Here is an 8,985-nt window from a genome sequence, read left to right as displayed (position 1 = left end):
ACTGTCAGGGAATGACAGTTTTGACTCATTGGCTGCCCATAACAGCGACATTATTGCTGTTAAGTCTATTAGTGCTGCAACGATTAATCGATTAACTCGAGTATTCGATTAGAAGAAAAGATTCCAATTAAATTTTGTTGCTTCGAGTATTAAAGTGGTGTTGTTGTGGTTTGTTTTGAAAGTGTTTGCATTTAGTTTTATTGATTTGGGTGGATACACTGTCCTCTATTCTGCCTCATTTCACATGGCTGAATCCAGCTGCACCCTGTTAAGACCAACAAAAGCTAAGTTTTTGTTTGAACTAATGTTTTTTTCGTAATTTATAGGTATATTTGGCAGGTTTTTTTTTTTGTGGGAATATGTCTGAACCATTTGTTAAGAGCATTGAAGAAAAAAAAAAAAAGCATTTTATAGCATTTAAGCTTGCTGACTTTTTCCATGTAAGTTAGCAAATTGTTATTTTGTTGTCCATAGATCCTCATTAATTTTTTTATGCCGATTGAGACTCGGCTCAGGTATTTTAATTTTTTTATGTTCCTTAGCAGATTACTCGATTATTCGAACTAGTTCATCGATTAATCGACTACTAAAATAATCGATGGCTGCAGCCCTACTTTTAAGTGACGTGTGTTATCAAGCATAATGACATTTTTAGGTAAGAAATACGTTTTTTTTTTTTTTTTTTTAATATGAGATCTTTTTTGAGTGAAAGCAGTGAATTAGTTTTAATTTTCTAGTCACATCTGAGATGCAATTGTTGGCTGTTTTCAACAATGTACATCTAAAAGACATTCATTGTCTAAAAATGGGTCAATGTTAGGTGTATTGTCTTGTTTTCTCAAGTATATTTATAATTGCTCTTTACCTTTAAAAATGTTTTATCCAGTTACTCGATTGTATTTTCAGTAGAATACTCAATTACTAAAATATTCGATAGCCACAGCCCTAAAGTCTATATCAGGGGCGGAGCTAAGGGGATAGCGGCGGCATTCAGGTGGCTAGCGGGTTAACATTAACATTATTAACATTCTGTTAAAGCGATCCATGGATAGAAAGACTTGTAGCTCTTAAAAGATAAATGTTTGTACAAGTTAGAGAAATTATATATTAAAACCCCTCTTAATGCATTTGTTTTAATAAAATTTGCAAATTTTTCATTAAAAAATAAAGTAGTAGCCCACCATTGTTGATGTCAATAATTACACAATGCTCATGGGTCGCACCCAAGTACCAGCAGAGGGCGACAAAATGCCAAAAAACACAAGTAACAAGTGGAGAATACACTGTACTGTCATTTTAATCTGTTTGAGCGGGGCATGTGCGTTAATTGCGTCAAATATTTTAACGTGATTATTAAAAAATAATAATTACCACCCGTTAACGCGATAATTTTGACAGCCCTAATTAAAAGAAAATAAGATACTGTAAGGTACAATAAGTTACTGTTTGTGCGACCAAAAAAAAAAAAACGACTGAAAACAAAATAGCGGACGTCGTAACGTCGAAATCATGCAAGTCGAGTACGTCGTAACCCAGGGACTACCCGTATATATTTTAACTACCACAACACACACCCTCAGTCAAAATGAATTGGACATCTACAATATGCTTCAGACATCAAATAAAGGCATAAACATACAGTAACCTGAAAGATAGCATTATCTTATGATTTTAGCCTGCAGCAAAGTACAATATAACATCTACAGCTAAACAAGAGGGAAAAAAAGGCAAAAATGGGAGAAGACAAATACCATACTCGGGAAGTATGTCATAATATAAGTGAGTTATAGGAGATAAACAAGAGATAAAAGAGCTAGAACATTCTGCTGATTTGAAAGAACATCTGATTCCAGAAGAAGTCAGAGGAGTGGCAGACTCCAGAGAGTATTTCCAAAAAAGGAATAACCGTTACAGAGGAAGGCTGAACAAAAAGACTTCCTTTCCCCCTTCCTCCTCATTCTTACCTCTGTCTGCTCAAAATGGAGCACAAAGAGGATATTAGGGATTTCTAAGACAATAGTGAAAAGAACATTCGACTGCACGTTCTACCAAAGGACTGGTGGACTGTTTCACGCTAGCAATGTTGTTTTCCTAAAACAGAGATATTTTCATTTTATCACTTTTATTAAAAGTGACACAGCACAACATACTCCTTGCCTTACTCCAGTGGAATTTACTTGGATTCCATACAGGGGCTTAGCTGGAGCAACAATAGCCTTGAGGTTAAAGATATGACCTTTTGACTATCAAGATGCTTGTCTGAGTGCATAGAATTCCAACTTTTTGTTTTTTAATTCTAATTATCTATAGGTCAGTAGTAGCTCATGCATTAAGGCCAAGTTCTGCTTCCGCGTCAGACCTGCGCCTTCAAGGAACACCCGATTTACGACCTTGCCCCGAAGCCTGCTTTTCAAATTTTCAAACCCTTGCGTCACGTCGACGCATATGACGTGGCGGAAATGGACTGTGATTGGTCCGCTCAGACTGTTGTTTCCGGTTCTTTTTCTACACGCAAAAATGGACCAAGCCGACGGGAGTATCATCGAAGAGCAAGTCTCGTCATGACATCATAAAGATTGTCAAATGGCACGGTCAGCGATTGAATAAAGAAAATGGAAGAACCACCGAGACGTGTGTGTTCGGAATCGAGTGGCCACACCAAGCGGTGACCCAGTCGGCCAAAAACTGCCAGCTTTTTATCACTTTGTCGTATTTTTGGTTGGTGCACTTCACAAGTCTGTGACTTATTTACGTGTCACACTTCAAGTATATGAAAAATAAAGCACAGGTTTGTTGTCAAAAGAGTTGTTTTGATGTTTAATTTTGAACAGTTCACACTCAATACATCATCACTGGTTGAGAGTGCCTCGGTGCTTTTATGATAACGTTAACATCAAGGCTTCCAACGCGGTTTGGGTTCCATAGACGCCAGAAATCTGCTATGGCTTCCCACTGGCTGGTTGTAGAACACAGCAAACAAATCGTGCCGGAGGGCTTTGCAGACCACGGACAAAATGCTGGACGCAGTGCTCGACGCCAGTTTGAAGCTAGCTGCCACAGCTAGCTGGTTTCCCACCCGAAGCTAGAACTCTCTATGCGGCATCAAAAGTTGGACAGACCGCCTCGAAACCGTCTTCTGCGTCGCCTGCGCCTCAACATTTCTTTGATCAACATTTATTCAATGTTGAAGAGCTGAAGATCCACATTCAAGCGTTCCATCTTGCATTGTTTATTTTTCTCCGTTAAACTAGACAAGAGGAAGTCAACAAGCATGCCCCAAAACCGTACGAACATAACGCCACACCCCTCTAGTGGTTTGGCGGTGAATTACAGAGTCACCTGGCCGGAGAACCATCGAATGTCGAATGACGCCGTAGTCGCTGCGCCGTCACCGCAACGCAGGAGCAAAACTCAGGCTTTAGGACTCAGGGTTTGGAACCAATTTGAGACCCAAAGCCTTTCAGTTTGCGGGACACATCACACATCAGGCCTGGGGGGTGGGGTCGATGTATTCAAATGCATGCTTTTATTTGATGCTTGTATTGTCTTCCATGTTTAAGGTAAACTGTGGAATACATATTTCCGTCCGTTTAAACCTTACAATTCATGAAACGTATTGAGTTTGGATTGATTGTGGTCACAGATAAGCCTGTCGCGATATGCAATAAGTCAATTAATCGCACGGTAAATGAAAATTAGGGCAGCAATTTCCCCAGCTGCGATTTATCGCCGCGTGCGCGCATACATTTGTGCGTGCGTGTGTTTGCGTGTACTCATCACACGTGCGTGTTGATTGCATATGAGACACTGGTTACTTTCACAGATGTTTATAGGTCATCAACACGCCATGGAATTAAAGTTCAGATATACAAAATAAGGAAACATATCTATGTTAATCATTGTAAAACGTTAGAATTGCAACAATGAGGCTAATGGAACTACAGCCTGCTATAAAACATCGGCAGTCTTCTCCATACCGCAAGCTTAAGCTTTAAGGTAACACTAATAACATGAAAACTCGCTGGTTTACAGCATTTGCAAACGATGTGAAAAAACAACTATTACTGACACCACTTGCATGACGAACATTTTTTTTCTCTGAGTGTAATGCGAACAGTTAACATTTTAGCGAACGTATTTCCCGTGAAAATTTTTATATAAAAGTACGTCAAGTTCAACATGTAAAATGGACAAGCCCTTGTCAAGAGTTAAGAATCTGCATTGGACAAGGTGTCAAAAGTCAAGAATCTGCCTTGGACAAGGTGATGATACTGGAACTTTTGTTTGGTGCTGTTCCAGTGAGATTTACAAAGATGACTGCCTGAAGAAAACATTCAAATTCCATCAGTCCTTGATGATATGGGGCTGCATGTCAGGCAAAGGCACTGGGAAGATGGCTGTGATTAAATCTTCAGTAAATGCACAAGTTTACATTGAAATTTTACCTTTCTTATCCCTTCAATTGAAAATATGTTTGTCATTTTCCAAGATGACAATGCATCATGCCACAGAGCTAAAACTGTTAAAGCATTCCTTGGAGAAAGACACATCCAGTCAATGTGGCCTGCAAATAGCCCAGATCTCAACCCTATTGAAAACCTGTGGTGGAAATTGAAAAAAATGGTCCACAGCTAGGCTCCGACCTGCGAGGATGATCCGGCATCTGCAATCAAAGAGAGTTAGCACCAAATTGATAAAGAATACTCATCAAGTCCATGCCTCAGAGACTGCAAGCTGTCATAAAAGACAGAGGTGGTGCTACTAAACACTAGAGATTTGTTTTGATCGTCATTTCTTTGTTTCTCATGATTCCATATATTTTTCCTCAGAATGGAGTGATTCCATATATATTTCCCTGCACTTGCTCTATAAAAGTAACATTTACTGACCACCAGAATGTTTTTTATTCATTTCTTTTAGTGTTTCTGAATGGTAAAGAGTTGCACTTTTGCACTAATTCATTATTTTTTCAGGCTTTATATCTGTGTTTGTTCCACATGATAAAATGTCCGAGTGAGTGCTCGTCCGAGAGTGATGATTTCATACTTTTTGCTAGGGATTGTAGATTTCTGGAGTTCAGATACTACACAAAGAATACCTTTAAAATGACACCCATTATGAAAAATCTGGCAATTAATAATTTGGCTTAAAATTTGCTAACGTGTACTTTGCAGGATAAAATTACAGTAATTTTGGATCAAATAAACACTTTTGATGGGCTCTATGATTGGCAGAGAATGAAAACGGCATTGGGTTTCTCACCTATCTCATATTCTGCACATAGCTAGCTTTTAAATGACTCAATGTCAAATTTTTCTTTGGCAAGAGAATACACGGAAACCAGGACAAAATTTAACCAAAGTAAACCGTTGAAAACCAAATCAAGTAAAAACAGGTTCCATTGTAGAAAGGTTTTATGTTGAGCTAGCCTTAGATTTTGATAGACAAATAGGTACTGTACTTGTAGGACGACAAGCTTAAAAACCCAAGAAAATGTCCACCTGAACAATATTATCGAAATACATTTAATCCAATATGTTTAATTCGATTATTGGATACAATGTAATGAATAAAAATAAAGCCATGCAGGCAACATCAGGATCCAATGAGCGCCGACCCATTGTTTACACTTGGCAGCTGATTAAAGACAACTCCAAATCCAGAGTGATAAAAAGAAGCAGACTGAAGCCAAACGTAACTGGTTAACAATGCCTCAAGTGCAAACATGGCCGCCATTGCTATTTTATTATTAGATTTCGAAGGCCTGCTGGGAATAGAAAATTTGGCCTTTACGAGAAAGCTTTTTTTTTTTTGGGGGGGGGGGGGGGGGGGTTATTAAATGTATGCTTGACTCCAGATTAACTCATTGGCTGCCATTGACAGCCATAGGCCGTCCAGTCCATTTGAATAGTGAATGATCCTGCCATGCATAAGCGGAGTTTAAGGGGGGGTTAGGCCCCCCTGGTGGCCGAAAAGTGTCACTGCATGTACTTGACTTTCCTATATACATATACTGTATATATAAGTTGTAAAGCAAGAAAACAAACAACAAAAATGAATGAAATGAACAAAAAATATATTTTTATAATGGGAAAAAAATATTTTTTGAACAGATCATGTGACTAGCACCTTTGACGGTCATTTGCTTTGCATATTACTTAAAAAAAAAATTAGGTGAGGGCAATTTTATTTTTCAAATGATTTTTTTCTTTGATTGAAAATATTTTTTTTATGATTGAAGCAACTTTTTGGGGGATTGAGTGATTGAGACACAAATGTCCTACCCATAATATTGCCCAAACACAAAAACGATGGCTAAAATCAAAGAAAACTTTTTTTTTTTTTTTTTTAAATGAAAAATTCGCTGTTCGAATTCAAATTTTTGAGTCTCAAATATTTTTTCGCATTCAAAAACTTTTTTTCTATGATTGAAATTTTTCTCTTGATTGAAGTGATTTTTCTTTTGAAAATACATTTTTTTGTGTGTGAAGCAACTTATTTTTTGATTGAATAAGAAATGCACAAATGTCCTAGCCAAAATGTGGCCCAAACACAAAACAACATTACTTGAAAAAGTTGCTTCAATCAAAAAAAAAAAACAAAAACAAAAAAAATCAAAAATTAGGGTTGTTCCGATCATGTTTTTTTGCTCCCGATCCGATCCCGATCGTTTTAGTTTGAGTATCTGCCGATCCCGATATTTTCCGATCCGATTGCTTTTTTTTGCTCCTGATTCAATTCCAATCATTCCCGATAATTTTTCCCGATCATAAACATTTTGGCAATGCATTAAGAAAAAAATGAATAAAACTCGGACGAATATATACATTCAACATACAGTACATAAGTACTGTATTTGTTTATTATGACAATAAATCCTCAAGATGGCATTTACATTATTAACATTCTTTCTGTGTGAGGGATCCACGGATAGAAAGACTTGTGACTTTGTATATTGTGACTAAATATTGCCATCTAGTGTATTCGTTGAGCTTTCAGTAAATGATACTGCAGCCCTGCCCCAATGCATGATGGGAAGTGGAACCATGATGGGAAGTAAAACCATGACTGTGCGTCGTGCTACCAATGGATATATCTTCTCTGCTTTGGGAAATCATTATTACAGATTAAGCGCGACAATGAGTGAGAGGCTCGTGCAGCACACATAATAGTGTTAAATATATTATCGTGACACATTTATTAATAAATTAATTGCCGCCGCTATAGGGATATTTTTGATAACCCTACCTTAAACCCAAATTACAGACTCTGGATGAGGGTAACATATTATGTCTGTAACGTTAAATACAATTAGAAAACGAATTAAATTAAATACATATATAATAAAAAAGGCATGGCCGATATTTTTTTTGCCGATTCCGATACTTTGAAAATGAGGTGATCGGACCCGATCGATCGGGACATCTCTAATAAAAATAGCTTTCAAATGCATTTTTTAAATTTCAAATTCATTTTTGCATTCAGACACATTTTTTTGATTAAAGTGACTTTTTTTTGATCGAATAATGAAGACACAAATCTACCTCCATATGGCTCCGCTCATGGGATACATTTTTTGACTGAGGTAACTACATTGGCACGACGCCTGCGGGCGTACAATGTTAAATGGATGATGATCTTGGCAAAAAGTATAGCTGTCCTGCCAGCAGCCTGATTTAGAATTCCCTTCAAGAATGATGGGAAACAAAAAAAAACTCATTTTCAACTTATTATTAAAAATATTCTTCTAAATTAATTTTATTGTTGACACTGCGTTTCACGGTCATCAAAATGTTGTGCCCCCCCCTGCCCCGAAAGTCAAACTCCGCCTATGCTGTCAGGTGAGAGATACAACCAATTGCGTATCGCGAACATAAAATTTTATTTGGGTTGGCAGACAGTGAAAACGATCAGAAACTGGAGAGATGGCGTAGTCGGGTCGAGCAGGTCAGGCTGGAGATTCTGGCATGGTTGGGTCAAGCGGGATAGGTTGAGTTTACTGGGTCAGAAGCGGTGATCGGTCAAGGACGGTTGACGAGCAGGAGCGTGTTAAATCGTAATGAACTGACACTATTTGGAGGCAGTGCCTTAAATGCACAGCTGGTAACAAGTTGTAGGTTTAGACTTACAAAACACCCCCCGTTATCATTACTTTAACTACAGGTATCAAGAAGTGGAAGAACCTCAAGTGGAGAGAGAGTGGTGTGATAATTCATCAAATTACCCAAGTTTCCTGAAGGCAGCATTATTTGGGGTTGCTTTGATAGGCTGTCTCAAGTCAATACGCCTCTTGTCGAAACCACCTCCCACCGCCCATCAAAACGCGGCTAAAAGTTTTGAAACTCAAAAAAAAAAAAAAAGGTCTGAAAGCAAAAAAGGTTCAAAAGTGAAAAAAAAATTTAAACTGAAAAAAATGATCTGAAAATGGAGGAAAAATTTGAAAAAAAATCTGAAAGTAAAAAAAAAATCTTTGAAGCTGAAAATATCAAAAGGTTTTTTTCACTTTTGAAATATTGAATTTAAAAAAAAAAATTAAAAAAAACATTGTTGAGTGCAGGAATATTCTTACAATTAGTGACAAAATGGCCAGGCACATGACAGATCCAGTTTCCCCCCCCAAAAATGAACCTTTACAGTTTTTTAATTTTATGATTCTTTTTCTCGCCTTCAATAGCAGCAAATGAGTTAAAATATGTTTTTAATACGGGGTAAACAACTAACATCCCAAATAGTTTCATTTGAACTCAAAGTAGTATACTCAAGGTAGTCTTTTCTTGTAATCAAATTGCGCCAACCGTCGGTAAACATCTCAAACTGCAACAGATATTCATACATTAAAAAAAAAAAAAAAAAAAACGGGGTGAGCATGAGCATTCCAAAATTGAATTCAGATGACAAAGATCACCTATAAATGTTCAAAAAACAATTTTAATGTAATTTTTTTTTTTTTTAATGTAATGTGAAGCACAAGATGACTCTCAACTC

The sequence above is a fragment of the Corythoichthys intestinalis genome, chromosome 18 (genome assembly GCF_030265065.1).
Source record: "Corythoichthys intestinalis isolate RoL2023-P3 chromosome 18, ASM3026506v1, whole genome shotgun sequence".
Classification (NCBI taxonomy): domain Eukaryota; kingdom Metazoa; phylum Chordata; class Actinopteri; order Syngnathiformes; family Syngnathidae; genus Corythoichthys; species Corythoichthys intestinalis.
This window is presented reverse-complemented; position numbering follows the sequence as displayed.